The sequence below is a fragment of the Pinus tabuliformis genome, chromosome Q (assembly GCF_031772625.1).
Source record: "Pinus tabuliformis cultivar Carrire ecotype Pingquan chromosome Q, CPIR1, whole genome shotgun sequence".
In the NCBI taxonomy this organism is placed as follows: Eukaryota; Viridiplantae; Streptophyta; class Pinopsida; order Pinales; family Pinaceae; genus Pinus; species Pinus tabuliformis.
This window is the reverse complement of record NC_142296.1, coordinates 485083930-485105702: the sequence shown is the minus strand read 5'-3', so window position 1 is coordinate 485105702 and position 21773 is coordinate 485083930. Positions and strand designations below refer to the sequence as shown.

At 40.0% G+C, this 21773-nt stretch overlaps 1 pseudogene; it reads right to left on the bottom strand.

The window, feature by feature from the left end:
* Window positions 1-9630, bottom strand: part of LOC149220285 (purple acid phosphatase 22-like) — an 85400-nt pseudogene extending 75770 nt beyond the window's left edge.
* Window positions 9631-21773: the final 12143 nt, after the last annotated feature.

Sequence of the window (21773 nt, the reverse complement as noted above, 5' to 3'; positions counted from 1 at the left end):
TTTTAAATTTTCCCCTTCTCTGTTTCTACTAGTTAGATGAGCTTAAACAAACAGAGAAGAAGGCTAAGTGCAGGCATGGGGCTTTCTAGTGTGGAAACAGGTTCATGGTTGGAACAAAACTTCACTTGCAGATGTCTCTTATTTTCCTTCAAGACTTTATTGGCCGAAGGTTATAACCAAGGATAGAGAAGACAGACACAAGACTGACCAAGTGTTGTAGTGTCATAAGTTTCTTCAAATATCAACCACATACTCTATTAAAAAGCCAGAATGTAGTAATTGGTAACACTTATTTCCAGAAACAAAAATAGTAAGATATCAAGAAAATAAAACAAACATAAACAAAAATAGCAAGCAGAACAAAACAAACAAAACAAAGGTAGTAAGCGAGGCAAACAAAATGAGAACAACAAGAAGTAAGCATATTATGTACATGGAATGAGGTGCGGCCCGACCTACTAAAAGTGATGCTCGAGATCTTGGCCGTTGATAGGAAGGTTGTCCACCCTCCCGTCAAGTGATTACGGATGGTATGTGTGTGGGTCAAGCTTCTCATTGACTAGTATAAGATTATTGGGTTTCGCTATCGGAACCTAGTGGTATCCTGAAAGACCTTTAGGTGAAAATGACAATACTACTTTAGATGCTACATGCAACATAGGCTCTGATGATGGCACGGGGTAGTTTTTATTCCGGGAATGGTTTAAGTTTCTGAAATCAATGTACAAGCAGCTTTCCCCAGATTTCTTATGTACATGACTTAAATTAGAAATCCATGTATAGTGATGAACTTTGTAAGTAATCCAAACATCTAATAACTTAGTCAATTGTTTATGTATAAGAGCTTCAAGAGACGTATGTGTTTTATCTAGCTTTTGTTGCCATGGCTTGGATCCTCCTTTGCTTGGAATCCCATGTTGGATCATTTGTGTGTCATGTGTACTCAGGTCAACATATACCCACACGGACACATCTCAGTATTGTTTGATCAATCGAACAATGGCTTGTCGCTGCTGCAGTGTGCAGTTTGCAGTGAGACTGACTATCTTCGGATCATGATTGGTTCCGAGGTTGCTTGTTCATTCATTGTGGTGGACCTGTGGGTTCTGCTATTTTTGGGCCCTTGACAGTGGTTTTGCAAGTCGTAGAGCTTGTTGAGAGAAACCGCACCATTGGGGATGAGGTTGCCTTTCTTTCCATCAACAGGAGTTTTCAGGGGATGCTCGTGCTCATCTTCACCAGTTTTTGTGTCCATGAAAACATCAACGGTGTTCATGAAGTGCAGTATCTGTCATACTACTGTTTCTGAATCACCTACCACTTTGCATGCGACCATGTTGAGGCTAATGGATTTTTGTAAGCCCAACAGGAGTGCTTCGTACTCAACAAAATTGTTTGTGCACTCAAACTCCAAGCAACTTGAAATCATGTGTTTTTTATTATTTGGATCAACCAGGATGCACCCGACCCTTGAGTTGTCTTGTGTCTTTGACTCATAAAAATATATGGTCCGCAACTCGTCTGTACACGGACCGTTTAACGCACTTGTACTGTTGCTATTTTTGTTGCCATTGCTACTACTAATAATGTTACAATGTGCTATACATATATCATTTCCATCATTTGGGAAAGGAAGGAGGCCCAACTGTGTGTCTGGTGGGGTTGGAGCTGGCTATGCAGGGTAACACCCGAACATTGTTTCCAAGAGGCAGTTGCCAAACATGAGTTCTACGAAGGCCAACGTTTCATTCTTTCCATTAAGGGGAGTGGCATTGTGCTCCATATGCCTCTTGGACAATACCCATATTTGGTTGTATTGGACCTTGTATGGAAGACACATGTGGTACCAGTCTGTAGAAAAATATCCATCCAACTTGCTGGACCAGTCCCTGCTTAGTAGCAGACCGTATGCTTTTGATATGTCCACAAACACTATGTTGATGCATTGGTGGACTCGACAGTCATTAGATAGCCGGATGATTATGTCTCACAGTTCACCAATGGCTGGTATCAATGTTTGATCAAGTTGGATCAATCTCGCGAATGTCTCACTCCATTGTACATTAATCTTCTTCGCAATGGAGAGCAACATGATGTTGGCTGCCACACCGAAATCAACCAAGAAGTTGTGAAGATTGTACTTAAAAATTTCAAATGATAGAAAGAATGGAGGGCAACCTGAGTTTTCTTCTTCCATCTAGAGTGTGTTGAGCGTAGTAGAAAGTGATCCGAGAGGTGTGCTTACTCCCTTGCTGGTAGATGATGTGCTGCCCATTGCTGTCTATCCCAATGTGCACAGCAGGATGTCTCACTGACTCTAGATCTTGGCTAACTCAAACAAGTGGATGTTCGCTCAATTTTTATTCATGTCATCTATAACGTTGTACTCTAGAGGTGGTAGACTCACCAAGGTGTTTGGGGTAGAACGAATGTTCGTGTTGTCCAACATAGTGTTTTTCAGTTTGCTGCTCATGGATGTACTCTTCTCTACTGCTGTCTTCTCGGACTTGTTTTGTGTCTTCTGCTTTGGGGCAGTGATGCAGGATCATTCAATCCAAGGAAAATCATTGTATTTTAGTAGACATAAGGGGGTCATGTGTTTTAGGGAAGTTAGTTTCCTAAGTGTTAATGTAATATTTAGGATTTTGAGTGAGTAGGATAAGAATTAATTAGATGTTGTGAGGATGTTTGTAAATGCTCTCGAATGAAGGAGAACATGAGTTGTTAATAATGATAAGAGAGTTAGAAGTCAATTATAACTCTCTAGGTAGTTTCATGATTTGAGGAACTAGAGAGAGTTCTTAGGGATTAACTGGAGTTAGAAGTGGACTTAGAGGAAATTTAGGAGTCAGTTCAGTAGATTAAGGATCTGAAGCAGAATTAGTTCAAAAAAACCTTTCTGGTATAAATATACACCTACAGGCAGAGTGTAAAAGGGAGAGGCCACTGATATTGAAGATCAGGTCTGAGAGACAAAGAGTCTCGATATGTAATCAATTGTTTATACTTATATATAAAGAGGTTTATTCCATAGCTGTGTAAGTGTGTGAAATGAGTATTTAACGAATGGATTATATGTGAATTCGTAGGTTCTGTAATAGAGGTTGAAGGAAGAGTTCTGTAGAACTACACAGAGAAGGAGAATGATTCAGAGGAATGATAATCAGTCTTTGAATCTAGTTGAAGGATCAGAGTGAAGCTCTGGAGAGACTGCGATGTGAGAATTCGCAGAGGTCAAGCTCAGGAGTGAGTTGAGCAGCGGAAGCGAAAGTGTGAAACTTTTGAAGAAAACCCAAAACCATGGGAAAAACACTAAAAAAATGAATTAAAGTCAAAGCAAAGGGATGAAGAAGAGGTGAGTCATCGATGCATAAGAGCCGTTGGATCTCGGAAATCAACGGACGAGTTTGTCAGATGATAAGCGTACAAGATTAAATCGCTTAGATTGGAATCAAGGAGTGAACGGTGGAGATTAACCAAAAGCACTAGTGGAAGAGGAATATGGAGGAGTCGTCATAGCCATCGATAGTTGAAGATCTACGGTCATCGGGCGCAAACAAGTCTAGACGTTAACCAAGAGGAAAGGCGGATTTATAAGCAAAAGCAGGTTATCGGATAGAGAAAAAGTGGTAAGTGGTATTAGAGGGTAGTCACTCGATTCCACTTATCGATTGACACGTAGCACGAGGGTGGAGAGAGAAAACCGCTTTATCAGGAGGGTATTCTCCATGCCATTTGTCCACCCAAAATATCTGATAGCCATTGGATCTAGCGCGAGTTGATCGATGGTTGAGGATTGTCGCACAAGTTTGATTGATCGGGAAAAGCCATGAACAGTCAGATTTGATGGAGGGAAATCTATGGTGGAGAATGAGCCTAATAAAGGTAAGCATTGATAAATATGCCAAGGCTATGGAAAAGCGGAAAATGTAAGATCCCGTGTGTTTGTGTATATTCCCATTATAAGAGGGTTATAATAGAATTAAAGGGGATAAAGGTTTATGGGTTAAGTTTACACATAACCAAAGTTAAGAGTGGGTATGGTTAATATGCATGGGTAAGGATTAATCACCGGTTAAAGTGGGTTGAATGAAGTCATAATTAAAGGTTAATGAAGGGTTTGACTATGTGTAGTCAAATAACATGTTTCCACATAATGAAGTTAATGAAGGGACCTTAAACTATTCATTAAGAATTTAAAATTTGACTTCTTAGAGAGTTAAAATTCCTGGGACATATAGGATTTATGCATTTGACACGCATACTGTGGGTGTAAGCAGGGGTATCCCTGCATCATTTGGTATCAGAGAAGAATTGCAATTGAAACAATTGGTGTTAAAACAAAACAAATAAATTCTATGTGAAAGAATTGAGAAGAAAGTTATGTGCCAAAGATGTTTATGCAGGCAGGGAAGGATTAGATTCTAATCTAATAGAAAGTAGGCACAAAGAGGTGATGTGTAGCAGAACTTGCAGATGCAAGAAATAGAGGGCAATCCATTCAAGGTATAGGTGGAATGGTGGAACAAGATCATGCAGAGATTTTTAAGGTGAGGTGATATGTTCTGTTTTGATTTGATTGGAGAATGTGTGGTTGTACATCGATGCATAGATAACAACAAAATAAGGTGAGAAGGTTGCAACATCTAGAGAAAGAGTGCCTGAATTGGTTCGAGAGGAAAGAACCAGAGAAATGCTAAGAGACTGAGCTCAGAAGAGGAGAGAAGCTTAGTGAGGCATATATAGCTAGAAGGAGACTTGTTACTTCAGAGGTATTGTTGCAGCTCACAAAGGCAATTCCACAAAGGATGTGGGTAGAATTGCGAAGGTAATGAAGGAAGCTAGTAAGACTTTCTAAGTGAAAGAAGAAGTGGTCAGAACCAAGTATTTTATGGTGATTGAAATACAAGAGGACAATTGTGTTCCTAGGAGATGCAGAAGAGTTGAAGCCTAGAAGGAGCAGAGAGAAGTGCTCAAAGGAGGTTCCAAAGATAGAGAACCAAGTGCTTGCCAAAAGACCAAGTATAGAGGAAAGCTTGGTGAGGTAAGCTACAACAAGGAGGACTTGTTTTTGCAGAGGCTTTAATGCAACTCATAGTGAGTGAGTGAGGAGATCATGAAGAGAGAGGAGAATAAGATGGCTACTGATAGTCATAGCAGAGGTTCTGAGGAAGACCACAACAGAAGAAAGATGAAGAAAGAGGATGCCAAGGCAAATGGCAAGAGGATGAGTCAAGAGGAAATTGTGGAGATGAAAGGACAACTCAATGTATTGATGATGATACTAGAGGAAAGCTAGAGATAAGGTTGGGTCTTGAGGAAGAAGCCAATGAAGTGGCATAAGTTGCAGAGAAGGCTACAACAGAGGCAAGTGAAGTGGATGATGGAAAAACTTAGAGAAGTTGAGTTGGAAATGAAAATGGAAGTGTCCATTTGTGAAGCATAACAGGGTGAAGTTTTGAGTGAAGATGAAGAATTGAAGACTAAAACTTCAAGTGAAGCCAAAGGGTCAGAAGGTTTTAAATCTGACAATTTGTTTATGTTTGCAGGTGAAACATGTGAAGGACAATTTGCTGATATTATCATAAAGGAGGAAGAAGACAAGCAGAATCTAAATTCTGTTTTGGAAGAAGATGTAATAGATAGGCCTCATAAAGAGTTGGGGAAAGATATCAAGCAACCAAGTGAAGGGCTTGAGGAGATTGAAGAGGAGACCATCGGAAAATTTTCGAGTCATAAAGAGAACTTGGAACAGTAAGGAGATATGATGGCTAAAACATCAAGTGGGACCACAGGGTCTTATGTTTTTAAAATTGATAGTTTGTTTGTAGATGCAGAACAAATGCAGGAGAATATTAATGCAGATGGTGAGACAAGGATAGCTCTTGGAGAAGGTAAACAACAAGAGATTAAAGGAAAACTAGAAGAAGAGACTATGTTAGCTGAAAACATAGTAAAGGATCGTTAGTTCACCATGATGATAGGCACAATGGAATCATCCATGGAAGTTGTTGAGACAGTCAGTAGAAAAGAAGGACATCTACTGAAAGATGTTAAGAAGGAAGAAACCTATGCAAAGGATTTAACCTTGGGAGAAGGAACATCTGATGATTGGTCACTAACAAAGGAGGGTTTTGCAGAGGATGAACAATCTTTTGAAGCTGTCAAAAGTATGGAAAAGTATCTTTCAGAAGATGAATACTATGGAGTAAAGGATAAGGGAGAATATCTCTTGAATGAGGAAGGCAGTGACTTATTGCAGTAGAAAGAACTTAGTAATGAAACTGTTACAACACAGGGACAATTTCTTGTGGGAAAAAGAGATGAAGTTTAGTTTGAAGAACTGATATGTGAAACAATAGTTGAAACTGTTAAGCCTTGTAATTTTCAAACTGACAATTCGTTTATAAATGCAGGGATTATAAGTGATGATGAAGTACTTGTGAAGTGTCACAGAGAAATTGCATTGCTGGAATATTTGCTGGGAAATTCAGAGTATGATAGTGTGATTGCAGAGGAAGGAGTTCACTATAGTGGACAAGAGTAGGAAGACATCATTAGAGCAGATGATGTGGAAGAGAGACTAGATGACAGTCTTAAGAGTTCTTTAGAGAATTATTTAAAGAGGTTGAATTAGCATACTGATGTGTTGACAGAGGAGAAAGAAACAGAGTAGCAAACTGAATTGTTGCCAAAGGAAGATAAGGCACATAAGCCTTATGTTTTTTATTTTAACAATTGTTTTGTGAGTGCAGGTTTAGTTGCAGTTGCTGGAGGAAATTTGGCACAAATGAGCAGCTAAATAAAAATGAAAGAAGAAGATTCTATGGAGGAATTTAATCCATGGAACAGAGATGCTCAATTGCTGGAAAGTCATGATTCAATGTAGACATAAATAATCACGAAAGAGGGTAAGGATGAAAGGGAGGCAACAAAAGTTGGAGCAAGAGAAAGAGCAAAAGTAGAAGAAAAAGTAAACCAGCAACTACAAAGTGAAAGTAACCAACAACAGTTTGAAGAGTTAGTGGACAATAGCAACAACCTGAAGCAAAGAGAAAGAGGAAGAAGTAAGAGGCAGAATATGGACCAGTCCAAGGATGAACTAGAGACAGAGATTGAAGAATTATGGCAGTTGATGATGAAACAGTCCATGTGGAGGAAATTGATAGCAATAGGAAGGATGATCAATCAGAACTTGAACCTGATTGACAAGGAGAGGAAGATGAAATAGAATACAACAAACATACAACATCAACAAAGATGCAAGGAATTTGGGTAACTACAAACTAAAGTTCGAGACCCTAGAGGTTTTCTATCAACTTATGAAGACACATGATCAGGAGATCATGCATATTTTCTACTTTGGGAGTCTTATGCAGGAGCATTCAATCCAAGGAAAATCATTGTATTCTAGTAGACATAGGGGGTCATGTGTTTTAGGGAAGTTGGTTTCCTAAGTGTTAAGTTAATGTAATATTTAGGCCTTTGAGTGGGTAGGATAAGAATTAATTAGATGTTGTGAGGATGTTTGTAAATTCTCTCAAATGAAGGAGAACACGAGTGGTTAATAATGGTGAGAGAATTAGAAGTCAATTATAACTCTCTAGTTAGTTTCATGATTCAAGGTACTAGAGAGAGTTCTTAGGGATTAACTGGAGTTAGAAGTGGACTTAGAGGACATTTAGGAGTTAGTTCAGTAGATTAAGGATCTGAACCAGAATTAGTTCAACAGAACCTTTCTGGTATAAATATAAGCCTACATGCAGATAGTAAAAGGGAGAGGGCACTGTTATTGAAGATTAGGCCTGAGAGACAGAAAGTCTCGATATGTAATCAGTTGTTTATACTTATATATACAGAGGTTTATTCCATAACTGTGTAAGTGTGTGAAATGAGTATTTAATGAATGAATTATATGTGAATTCGTAGGTTCTGTAACAGAGGTTGTAGGCAGAGTTTTGTAGAACTACACAGAGGAGGAGAATGATTTAAAGGAACCATAGTGGGTCTTTGAATCCAGTTGAAGGATCAGAGTGAATCTCTGGAGAGACTGCGATGTGAGAATTTGCAGTGGTCAAACCTAGGATTGAGTTGAGCAGTGGAAGAGAAATTACAAAACCTTTGAAGAAAACCCAAAACCATGGGAAAAACACTAAACAAATGAACTAAAGTCAAAGAAAAGGGACGAAGAAGATGCGAGTCATCGATGCATAGGAGCCGTTGGATCTCGAAGATCAACAGACGAGTTTGTCAGATGGTAAGCGGCTAAGATTAAATCACGTAGATTGGAATCAAGGAGTGAATGGTGGAGATTAACCAGAAGCACTGGTGGAAGAGGAATTTGGAGGAGCCGTTGCAGTCGTCGATGGTTTAAGATATATGATCATCGGGCATGAACAAGTCCGGATGTTAACCAATAGGAAAGGTGGATTTATAAGCAAAAGTGGGTTATCGAACGGAGAAAAAGTGGTAAGTGGTATTAGAGGGTAGTCACTCGATTCCACTTATCGATTGACACATAGCACGAGTGTGGAGAGAGAAAACCACTTTATTGGGTGGGTATTCTCCATGCTATTTGTCCACCCAAAATCTCTGATAGTCGTTGGATCTAGCGTGAGTTGATCGACGGTGGAGGATTGTCGTGCAAGTTTGATTGATCGGGAAAATTCATCAACCATCAGATATGATGGAGGGAAATCTATGGTGAAGAATGAGCCTAATAAAGGTAAGCATCGATAAACATGCCAAGTCTATGGAAAAGTGGAAAATGTAAGTTCCCTTGTGTTTGTGTATACTCCCATTATAAGAGGGTTATAATAGAATTAAAGGGGATAAAGGTTTATGGGTTAAGTTTACGCATAACCAAAGTTAAGAGTGGGTATGGTTAATATGCGCGGGTAAGGATTAATCACTGGTTAAAGTGGGTTGAATTAAGTCCTAATTAAAGGTTAATGAAGGGTTTGACTATGTGTAGTCAAATAACATGTTTCCACATAATGAAGTTAATGAAGGGACCCTAAACCATTCATTAAGAATTGAAAATTTGACTTCTTAGAGAGTTAAAATTCCTGGGACAAACAAGATTTATATATTTGACATGCATACTATGGGTGTAAGCGGGGGTATCCCTTTACTCTTGATATTATAACGGTGATTTTGCTTTTGGGGCTGCTTCTCGATGTTCGCCTTTGGCATGGCTTACGAGCACTGATATGCATTCACCACATGCCCAAAACTTGATGCTTCATCGGGTACAACCTCTTTGTCATTATCAATGTCTTTCGATTGCTCCTACATACTTTTTTCCACGTCGAATATATGAATACATACAGAGTTCACGACTCGCTTCTAGTCTGAACAAGAGTTCTTGGGGTGATGTTCTTCATGGAATGAACAAAACTTAGGATATGTGCACTATTCGACTTGGAACACAGAGCTCTGTGTAGGTTTTTGAGTGAACCGGTTGCTGCCAGAAGAGATGCTTCCCTGTCTTTGTCTGGATGGATGGCTACTTGTGGATGTGTCTGTTTTCCGTTGTTTAAGCTTGGACACTTCTGTTGTAAAGTTCTTAATGAGGTGAGTGGAGGTTTCAATATCATTTGCTTCCTTGTCTCTACCCTTGCTCACCATTTCTTCGGGCTTTCTGCTCGCGTCTTTGGAGTTCTTTATTAGTTCATCATCCTTGATGATCCGGTCACGTGCGGGTCTTTTTCAACAGCAATACCCTCTTCATAGTTTTCTAATAGAGTTGGTTTCGCATCTCGCTTGATGAACTACGCACTACTGGTCAACAGTGTGGACGTGTAGTAATTGACAGTGATGGAGTCATGAGGTTTGGTGTCCACTACAAATTTGATCAATATGCGTGTAAAACTCTAATTGAAATCTTTTACCTTTGCTTTTCCCTCCATCTTCAAGCTTCCCAATTCTTCGAGTAGCATGGCTGCGGTCTTATCATCAACAAAATTTTCAACAAACATGCGTTTGAATGCACCCCAATTCTGTATGAAGTTTGGTGAAAGGTTGTGATACCATACTGTTGCACGATTGTCCAAGGTACATGTAAACAATCTACTTACTATGTTGTCATACTATACCTCAAGGGTCTTCAGCTGCTGGTAGAAGTTGTCCAAGTGATCTTTGGCCTCCATCGTGCTCCCAGGGTTAAACTTTATTTTCATTCTCTCCACTTGTTTCGGCATCTTGTGCAAGACAATTGGGAGAGCTAATGGTCATTGAGTCATCCATTCTAGATTTTGGTTAGCCATCTCTTCTTCTTCTTCTTCCTCCTCTCCTTCAGAATCTAGTGGTTCTCGCTCTGAGTCTATTGGTTTGTCTCCACCTCTGCGTCCTTTGATTCCTTCCCCTCTACCTCCTGTACTAGAGTCTAATATGAAGATCACGAGGGTGTCACGTTCCCCTTGTCGGAAGACCGAAGGTTCCTCTCCATCTTCAATAGCTTCTCTTAGACCTTCAATTGTTGCAAGAACTACTTCTGCCACTGATGATACAACAACCCCTCTGGGAGTGTCTTTTGGCTTCCTTGATGCATATGGAAGATGTTTTATGCCTGGGATTAGTCTGAATGCTTCTGCAAACTGGCGTGTGATGGGACAAATAGAGCAAAGTTGATGATACAAAATTTCGTGTTCGATCCTGGGAGGTGAGAAGTAACCAACTGCAGAGTCATGTGTAGGTGAGAGGGAGTGAAAGTTACTCCCTTGACCAAATAGTTGATGATTAAGTGTAAGAGGATGTTCATCAAATACAAATGGTTGCCCTACTTCTAGCGACAGAAATGTTGACGGTGCTGGACCTGCCAACATTCAGGGGAACACCACAATATGAAGTCCCAACTAGACCTCACACCATTTGGTGTGGGAGTCCCATCTGGTATGATGGCACAGTTGCCATTATCTTAAATATTTTCATCAACTCTTGCTTGTCAACATAGGAAAGTGGTATGCTTTGACTTCAAGAAGTGACATTTGTGTGCCTGGTGATTGTTAGTTCTACTTGTGTCAATGGTTCTTTCACTATAGAGGGAGAGGGTGGGAATGAGTCCCAAGTTGGTTGGGAGGAAGCCCCAACTCTGTTAGGAACACACAACACAATAGAACATGCACAGCTTTGAGAAGAACAGTCCACATAGATGCAGCATACACAACAAACAAGGGAAGATAACAAGTACAACACTCAGTGGATGAGTCCACACAAGTGCAAAAATTGTTATAGAAAGTTTTATGTGAAAGGTCTGTCTGATGTCCCGGGGGCTAGCCACAATGGGTGAGATAGTTTTAACAACATATACAACACATTTTCATTAATAGATATGTATTAGAACAAGTGAATGAGTTCAAGTGTTAAAAACAGGTTAAAGCAACATGGGTTACAAGTGTTCAATATTATTCTTACAACAGTTACAATACATGTGCGAAAATGTGTTGGCCTGATAGCAAGATTTTGAATTAAGTGAAAGTTCCAAGACACATCGTTACACCATACATCACTAACCCCATGGGCAGGGAGTTGGAGCCACTACTTACTCCTCAAAGAAAATATTACAGACTCTTGAGGCTATGAGGGATGAGATGAGGTGAAAAGTCTTTTGCATGTACAAATGAGGGGGTATTTATAGCTAAGGGTGAAACTGACCCTTATGGCTATTCGACTACCCTCATGACCTTTTGACTTCCATGACTTTTCAACTTTACATGACTCTTCATACAACAATTGGGTCTCTTGGACTTCCACATTACATTACATTGTTGACAGTATGGCCCACAATAGAGATGTGGATGACATGACTCATGACATGAATTGACATGATTGTGTTGGTACATTCATGCTGCTGTTGGTGTGCATGTCGAGTTGCAGTGTTGTTGGGTGATGGACGTCCTCATGCTGTGTCCTAGATTTTCGTCCACATGGAAAAGTGTAGGGAGTCTTTGATGGTCGTTGGTTCGCTTGACATTGCATTCATACATTTCTCCTTGCTTGTATGTTGGTAAGCTTGACATGTTTGTCTGTTCACGAAAGGTGCATTTCTATCTGTTTAGGAGGACTATTGGGGTCCTCAATTTGTATAAATAAGAAGGCTTAGGGCCTCAGCTTGGAGGCAGGAGTCAGTCAGATGTTATTTATATTTTAATCAGTAGGTTAGTCATTTTCTTAGTCTATTTTTTCACTTTAGTGCAGCCCTGTATTAGCACATTTTCGAGCTTTTTCTTTGTAGACAGTTTTTGGGATGTAACTATTATTTCTTGATCAATATTGATAATCCAGCTTTGCACCAACTCTAATCCTTCTTAGGAGGCTATAGCTTTTGGGGTTGGGCCCAACCCAAGTTCCCAGTACCTCATTTGTGTACTTTTATGAGGCTTTGCTGCATTCATAGAATAATTTCTGTTATTTAGGTTAAAATCTTGCTTTGTTACTTAGGTTGTTTTGATGATTGAGATAGTTTTTCATGCTTCAGGTTGATTTGATAGTTTGGTAATAGAAAATATCTGCAAAAAGGCCATCAAGCAATCCTCGATCTCATCTCTCCCTCCTTGGGACCATGAGCTAAGACCAAGGCATACTTGCTGCCACAAAAACACTATTTTTTCCTCTTCATGCAATTGCTAGTGTTAGATTTTTAGTTAGGGAAGTTGATACCAATTGTACTTGCATGTTTAGAATATGTTATTACTTAGATTCCATAGATATCTTGCATGATTTTCTGCCAATAAACTTTTGTTCATCATGTTTTTGGTTTTTGGGTCAAATTAGGTCAAAATAGCTAGATCTTTGGTTTTCCTAGTCTTTGTTGATCAGTTTTGGAAAATAGTGTGCAAAACACGTGTGATACCTCCTTGCCTACCCTTCCTCCATCATACAACCTACTCCAACCCCTAATCCAAGATTCCTTCCCTTCATTTGCACATTTCCCCACTTTGCCCTAATTTCTACATTCTTGTGCATCATTGCTCCCTCCTTCCATGAACAAATCCAATCACCTTAATCACTCCTTAACCTCATTCACCAGGTCCTAGACCCCTTGATATCCTTATCCAACCTCAATTTCCACTTTCCCACCATTTTTCCACCATCAACCCTCCAAAATCCTCTTTTCGGATCTTCATGTAGAACATCCAGAAGAACCCCTGCAAACTTTCTGTAGAAGTTCACATGAGTAGTTTTTCGAGATTCGATCACTGTGAAACTCTCTAGAAGGGTGTTAGGGACCCCTTAGGCCCTCTTCTCACCTTCCCAACCTCCTGCAAGCACCCACTCCATTTCCTTTCGCCAATCAACTTCTGCACAGTAAAAAATAGTTAAAGCACATGCATAATAATTCCGCAAAATTACTCAAAAATACAAAAAGATTCTTTTTCCATATTTTCCTTCAGAAGTAGCTTAGTCACATGCATTTTACCTTTCTAAGAGTCAATGGCATCCATTTCATCAGCTTTCATCTCTTTTCTTGCACCGGTAGGGTTAGTCGGTAAAACTAGGGTTTGCATTTCCTTTCAGCTTTCCGCTTCTTTTTGCAAGTATATTAGCCTCTTTTGAGTTAGCTTTCATCCATCAAAGTTAAAATCTTCTTCTAAGAACTCATAGAAGTTGGCTTAAGCTAGTAGCGAACTTGTGCCAGCTGATCAAGTGACAGCCTGCAGTAAGAGCTAGTACTTGTGCATACAACACCGTTGATTCCAAGTTTGTTACGAACTACCGGGTTGATAAAAGTAAATAAGGGAGTCCCAGGAGTTGTAGCATCATTGCTGCAATACTGGAGCTCACCATATTTTTGGCACCATTTCCGGGGAAGCGTCAGAGTATTAGTGATTATTGCTTTTCTTCTATTTTCTACTACAACCTTCTGGTAAGTAGTTTATTTCAGAAAAAGTAGAGTAGTTGTTTCATTTCCATTCTGCAATTTCATTTCCTTAAAAGTAGATTAGGCATTCCCCGCTTTCATTTCATTTCTGCAAGCATAGATTAGCATTTCTTTTTTGCAATTTCAATTCCGAAATTTCATTTCAGCAACATAGATTAGTCATTTCTCGCTTTCATTTCAATTTTGCATTTTCATTTCAGCAGGGTTTATTTTAGTTAGTTGCAATTTGTTGTTCATTCTATTTCAATTTTGTAGGTACAAGCAGGAAAAAACAAAAATCAACCAAAAATATTTCCTTTCATGCCTTGTAGGAGTAGAGATAAGTCAGAAAAACGTTTGCACAGTGCCCCCACTGCTTCACACAGCCAACCTTCTCTCTTCTTCGATGGCTGTGATTAAGAAGAACCCTTAGGTGGACAACAAGACATATTTGAAGAACATCTAGGGGAGAAGAAGAAGAAAACATTCCTCTTGAGCAAATGGCTGAAAATAAAAATGTTGGGAGCAGTACCTTTTCTTCCAACTCATCCCTTTATGTTGGAAAAGGTGAAGGTGAAAATATGCTGTAAGATTTCAAGAGTGAGATGAGGCAATTTCTTGCCATACAACTGGATACCTTGCGGATCCAAACGAAGCAAGAGGAAGCCGAGAGGGCTTTGGCCATCTTTTGTCCTAGGTGCACTAGAAAGCATCCTAAGAACGAATATCCATTGCACTCCATAGAAGTGTGTTTTGTTTGTGAAAGAGACCATCCTACGAACCAGTGCCCTTCCTTACCCAGTCTCAAAGCTGCATATTAGAGGGCCAAAGGAGCCACTAAACAACTCTATTATATGAACCAAATGAGGCCACATGGACCCATAACTTACCAGTAGGGAATGAAAGGGACATCCCAGACTTATTACAATCCCTATCAAGCCACTTCCATGCTTTCTTATGGTCCCCCTGCTCATCCTTCCTGGTCCACACCGCCTCCTTGGTTGTATCCATCTCAACATCATACTCAAGCAGCTACTCATCCATTTCACCCCTATGCTCAGCCACAGCCTCAGTGGAATGCACCTCATCAGGGGTGGAGGCCCTAATACAACTCTTCTCCTACTCCTTTGCCTCCACCACCTACCCAACCACAACTCCATCCACATCCATCTCAAATATACAGCTCCACTCAAATACCCATACCACCATTTCCAAACCCGCACATTGGAGTAGCTCAAGCCAATTACAATGTTGAGGCACAACATTCCAAACAACTCCTCTTGAGCTCAATGATATTCACCATAGCTCAGGAAGAGTATTGCAAAACAGAGATTATATTGATATCATTGAAGGACCACATCCAGTAGAAGAAGATGCATAAGATAAGAGCAAAGAACCATGGGCTGCACTTGATAAAGAGAAGACAACAAAATCAGAGATCGAGAGAGCTCCCTCATGGTTACCATCAAATCCTCCACGTATTTAAGAGAAAAATCAACAAAAGGAGGAAGATGAGAAGGTTATGGTAGAAGGTGACATGAAGAATGATCTAGATCAGCAAAAGGACCAAGGATATTAGAGCTATATTGAGATATGGTTCCAGACGGTCACTAAGTTGCAGCAGTACACTCTTCCTAAGCTATGCTTGATCCCTTCAAAGTAAAATCATTTGGTCTCTGAAATCCGAATACCTGTCAAAGCTTGCATTTCAAGCCTCCACATCATTGTGTCTATCCCCTCGATGCGCACATCGCTCCATTGGAAGTATTATTATACTTGAAAATGATTTTGTTTTTCAAGTAGGGTAAGGTAGAAAAAAAGAAAAAGAAAAAAAAGAGAAAAATAACTGGAAAAAATAAAAATCTAAGGTGAAAACCTCCTCGGAGGCACCTAAGATCGGCTCATTTATTGAAAACCTCCATGAGGCGATCAATGGGTTGGAAAGAAGAGAAAAGAAAAAGAGGAATAAGATCCCTGGGTGAAAACCTCCTTTGGAGGCACCCAGGGCAGGCAATTAGGGTGAAAACCTCCATGAGGTGCCTTAGTTCTTTCCAAAAAAAAAGAGAAAAGGAAAGAAGAAAAGAGAAAAAGAAAAATAAACCTAATTTCTGTTGAATAATTGTAGGTTGCAGGAAGGACATTGCAGGTTAGGAGGATTTCACAAAACAAAGACAGAGGTTAGCACCATGTTGCAAGCATCCCTCACAATCCATTCCTCCATGACCACTACCCTTTCCCAAGATTTGGTCTCATTCGAACTTAGATTTCACCTTCTACAGGAAGTTCTATGTCTTCTACAGGAAGATCCTGTAGAGCCTGCAAACAACCCAAAATTGATCTCCGAAGAGGACTCGAAGGTTGGGAATATGTCCATGAGGCCTGTAAACATCCCTGCTTCCATCCATCACCATATGTCACCTTTTTCCATCTCCGTACACCTCCATTACACTCATTTTTTTATGTTCCTGCTCAGTCACACACAAAAATCCTATTTTCTTCATACTGCCAGCAAAAACTCCTTAATGACAAATCAAGCAGTAGTTTTTCACTCACCATACCTATTACCCTCTGTCTAGATTCCTCATCAGGCGAGACCTAAGTATGCATTACAGCCCAAGCTCATTTTTTCCTTACTGTGCAAAAACTACAGAATTCTCTAATACAAAAATACATAGAGCAGAAATTTGTTTTTTCCCTAACTTGAAAACCGTGCATCCACTTAAAAAACTGTTTTATGAGGAGTTGTGTAGGGATGATGGAAACATGCCCAAGTAATTTCAGCCAATCCCAGTGTACATTTTCCAAGAAATCAGCCTCCATCACCTTCAACCATTTTTGCACTTTCTCCATATCCATGCATCCATTTCAAAACCTGTTTCATAGGGAGATGCATATGGGTGATAGTAACCTTCGCAAGAAATTTCGGCCAATTTCAATGCATGATTTCCGAGAAATTAACCTATGTCACCTTCAGCCATTTTCAATGTTTCTCGAAATCGGTGCATCCATTGACCACACTTTTGCTATAGAAGGTGCATAATGATGATAGAAACATGCTCAGAAAGTTTCAGGTCAATCCGATCTATTGTTTATGAGCTATGGACAAAACAAGTCGCTGTCCTGCAAAAATCCAGCATCAGCAGCATGAAGGTGCAAATCTAAACATTGAAACAGACTCCTGCAGCTTACATCCAGCCATAGGATACCTGCACAAGAAAAATATCCACGTATCAGCAACCAAACTAGCATGCATCCACAGAAACAAAGGCATGTAGCAGAAGGAAAGGCCACAACACCTCACAACAAACGCATTCGACTTCCAGGTATGTGATTGAACCCGTTCCTCTGTTGCATGAATGTAATTTAAGAAATGCATGGACAGTGAGATGGTTGTGATTAAACAAGATCGGTGGCCAACTAACTGGCCACCCTCATCCAGTTCAGATAGCGCCTCTTCTAGTTCAAACAGTGCTCAATGGGTGCAATTGGCATGTGTGCTCAGCCATCTCGGGAAGAAAACTGAAAACAGGTAGTGGTCGTTGTTTAAACTCCAACTGAATTGATTTAAGTGATTACATGCAAGAAGCATACAGTTTCATAATAGCACTGTAGTCTGCATGGGGCCAATGTACATCTGGCCACCTCATCTCCTCACCACGAATCATGCCAACAGTTAAAAGACAGCTCAATTAACGCATTCACCACTCTTTGTTCACTGTGCCTTCACAACGTTCTCAACTAGAGTACACATTTGCCACTTCCAGAGCAGCTAACCAATCGTCCTTTGCCAGATTTCTGCCTATTTTTTTTTAAATCTCCCGCCTATCGAGCTCTACAGGAAGCATAATTTCATTCTACAGGAACACTGTCTACAGGAAGGGCAGAGATAGTTCTGTAGCCAGAAAATTTGAGATTTTTGTCAAAGTTCGAGATTAGAAAGAAGTGGGCTTAGGAAACTGCTCTGCATATGATATATTTATATAAGGTGGAGGATAAAAACACAGTATTGGGTTGAAAGAAAGGAAATTGAAGCTTAAAATTCTGCCTGTGTTTTTTTCCTTCTCTGAGTTCTACACAGTCTCTCTGTTTTTCTGCTCTGCATCCAAAATCTGCCTTTTTCTTTCTCACATTCTTCTAAAAAAAGGGATGCAACCATAGAAGCCAACCTGTGAAAAACCAAATTTGCAAGACTGTCCACTCTCTGAAGAAAAAACACTGTGTTATAAATATTCTCTGTTCTGTCAAAAGTATTGATTTTTCTCAAAAACCAAGAAGCAAATTCAAGTTGGAAATAGTTTGAAGGAAAAATTACAAATTGATGTTGTGAAAAAGAAGAACATGGGAAATTCCTGATTCCAGAAAGAAAAACCTCAGCCATTTCTCCATTTCCAGTTTTGAAGGTTTGTTTCCTCCCTCCTCACCTGAACATTTCCAGCAGTCACTGCACATCATGATAGCGAGATTTTTAGAAATATGGTAGGAGAAGATGAGGAGGAAATAGGAAAAAGAGGAAAAGACCAAAATGGAGAAAGAATAACTTCAAACAGAGGAGGAAATCAAAATAGAAGATGAGAAGGAAGACCCAAAACAGAAAAGAAAAAGACTAAAGCATAGAAGGCAGAAACTAAACAAGATGAGAAGAAAACCAAAACAGAGCATGAGGAAGCAAAGCTAACAGAGGCTGAGAAGACAAAAGAAGAGGAAAAAAAAAAGAAGAGACACACCCTGAGATATCAAGGACACAAGCAGAAATAAGGGGGCATAGAGATTTCTACAGGAAGTGAAGGAAAAGAAAAGCAGAAAGAGAAATCCCCTGCAATGTTGGAAAGGGAAGTAGCAGTTGTGCTTGCTGCATTAAGCACACCTACAAAACAAAAAAGGAAAAAGAAAAAGGTAGGCCTCCCTGTATTTAAAGGCCAGGAAAAGCACAAGAATTCAAACAAGCAGAATAGGAGGAGCAGTGGAAGAATATGGAAAAGAAGGTATAATTTTATGGCACACATGAGTATACCACATCAGAAGCTTGGGATGATAGGGAGGCCACCAGGGCCATCAAAGATGAAGAGATAGATTAGTTGCTCAGAGGATGAGCAACACTTTCAGTAGGGGGTGATGATGAGCCCCAAAATGGGTAATTATATGGGCTCATTTAGCCTCCTAATTCGACTTAATCCACCATTCTCATTAGTTTACTGCATGTTTTTTATTATATTTATGCTAATAGAGTGAATTGGGTTAGTCATTATGCCAAAGAGTCTAATGTGTTCTGTATGCAGATTTTTGGTCAATTTTGAGACAAAAGCAAGGGTTTAATGAGCACTTGGCAGCCAAATTCGTGGAAGAAAAAGGGAGAGGGTTTTTAGGAAGGTGTCCCCTCCATTTATGATCCCTTACCTCAAATTCTCCATCAAAAACTCGGAGCACAAGGGGCAGCCAAGAAAATCAAGAAGGACTGCTGTTAACTGCAAGTTTTGGCAGTCGAGTTCCTAAAGTTTAGGAAGATTGTTGCGGTCCTCAATTTGTATAAATAAGAAGGCTTAGGGCCTCAGTTTGGAGGTAGGAGTTAGTCATATGTTAGTTAGATTTTAGTCAGTAGGTTAGTCATTTTTTTAGTCTATTTTCACACTTTAGTGCAGCCCTATATCAACACATTTTCGAGAGCCTTTTCTTGTAGACAGTTTTTGGGACTGTAACTATTATTTCTTGATCAATAAAGATGAATCTAGCTTTGTACCAGCTCTAATATTTCTTAGGAGGCTATAGCTCTTGGGATTAGGCCCAACCCAAGTGCCCAGTACCTCCTTTGTGTACTTTTATGTGTCTTTGCTGCATTCATAGAATAATTTCTATTATTTAGGTTAAAATCTTGCTTTGTTACTTAGGTTATTTTGATGATTGAGATAGTTATTGATGCTTCAGGTTGATTTGATAGTTTGGTAATAGAAAATATCTACAAAAAGGCCATGAAGCAATCCTTGATCTCATCTCTTCCTCCTTGGGACCATGAGCTAAGACCAAGGCATACTTGCTGCCACAAAAACATTGTTTTTGCCTCTTCATGCAATTGCTAGTGTTAGATTTTTAGTTAGGGAAGTTGATACCAGTTGTGCTTGCATGTTTAGAATCTGTTCTTGCTTAGCTTCCATAGATATCTTGCATCATTTTCTGCCAATAAACTTCTGTTCATCATGTTTCTGGTTTTCAGGTCAAATTAGGTCAAAATAGCTAGATCTTTGGTTTTCCTAGTCTTTGTTGATCAGTTTTGGAAAATAGTGTGCAAAACACCTGTGGTACCTCCCTGCCTACCCTTCCTCCATCATACAACCTACTCCAACCCCTAATCCAAGATTCCTTCCCTTCATTTGCACATTTCCCCACTTTGCCCTAATTTCCACATTCTTGTGCATCATTGCTCCCTCCATCCTTGAACAAATCCAATCTCCTTAATTAATCCTTAACCTCATTCACCAGGTCCTAGACACCTTAACATCCTTATCCAACCTCCATTTCCACTTTCCCACCATTTTTCCACCATCAACCCTCCAAAATTCTCTTTCAGATCTTCCTGTAGAACATCCTGTAGAACGCCTGCAGACTTCCTGTAGAAGTTCATGTGAGTGGCTTTTCGAGATCTGATCACTGTGAAACTCTCTGGAAGGGTGTTAGGGACCCCTTAGGCCCTCTTCTCACCTTCCCAACCTCCTGCAAGTGCCCACTCTATTTCCTTTCCCCAATCAAAATCTGCACAGTCAAAAATAGTTAAAGCACATGCATAATAATCGTGCAAAATTACTCAAAAATACAAAAAGATGTTTTTTCTATATTTTCCTTTAGAAGTAGCTTAGTCACATGCATTTTACCTTTCCAAGAGTCAATGGCATCCATTTTGGCAGCTTTCATCTCTTTTCTTGCACCAATAGGGTTAGTCGGTAAAACTAGGGTTTGCATTTCCTTTCAACTTTCAGCTTCTTTCTTCAAGTAGATTAGCCACTTTTGAGTTAGCTTTCACCCATCACAGTTAAAAGCTTCTTCTAAGAACTCATAGAAGTTGGTTTAAGCTCCTAGCAAACTTGTGCTAGCTGATCAAGTGACAGCCTGCAGTAAGAGCTAGTACTTGTGCATACAGCACCGTCGCTTCCAAGTTTGTTACGAACTACCAGGTTGATAAAAGTAAAGAAGGGAGTCCCAGGAGTTGCATCATCATTGCTGCAATACTGGAGCTCACCAAAAATCTGCACAATTTCCGAAACAAGCGAGCAGTGGGAGCTTGGAATTCAAAACTGCGTAATTCTTGGAGGAAACTGGCAGCTGGATACCAGGAGACTGGCATCAAAAACTGCACAATTCTTGAGGGTAATTGGCAGTCAACTATTGGGTCACTAGCAACAAAAAATGCGCAATTCCTGAGGGGAAATGGCAGTCAACTGCTAGAGCTTGGCAGCCATAACTGCACAATTCCTGAGGGGAACTATTGGTCTGTTGATCTCCTCTACACAATTTCTGAGTTGAGCAGACTGTTGGGTAGCAGAGGACTTGTTGATGAAAATGCACAATTTTCTTGGTGAGCATCTGGTTGATTGTTGGGAGGTCTGGTTGGAAAAATTACGCAATTTTTTTAGGGATACAGGGACAGGCACTAGGTGTATGTCTAGTTTGCCAGCATAATTTTACCATTCAGTAGAGCGAGCAAGGTCTGGAGCCTCTGCACAATTTTTGAAGGAAGTCAGTCCCAGGGTGGCTACCAAGTTAAAATCTCTGGTTGACCAACATGAAGGCTAATTGATTTACTTGTGGGCAACGCAGCTTGAAATGGCTTATTTGGTGCTTCTGTGCTGTTCTGGGTGACAGTCGATCGAGTTGATGGTGGGGTGATGGTCTGGTTGTCAGCGGGGAGTTTGATTTTCAGAACTTC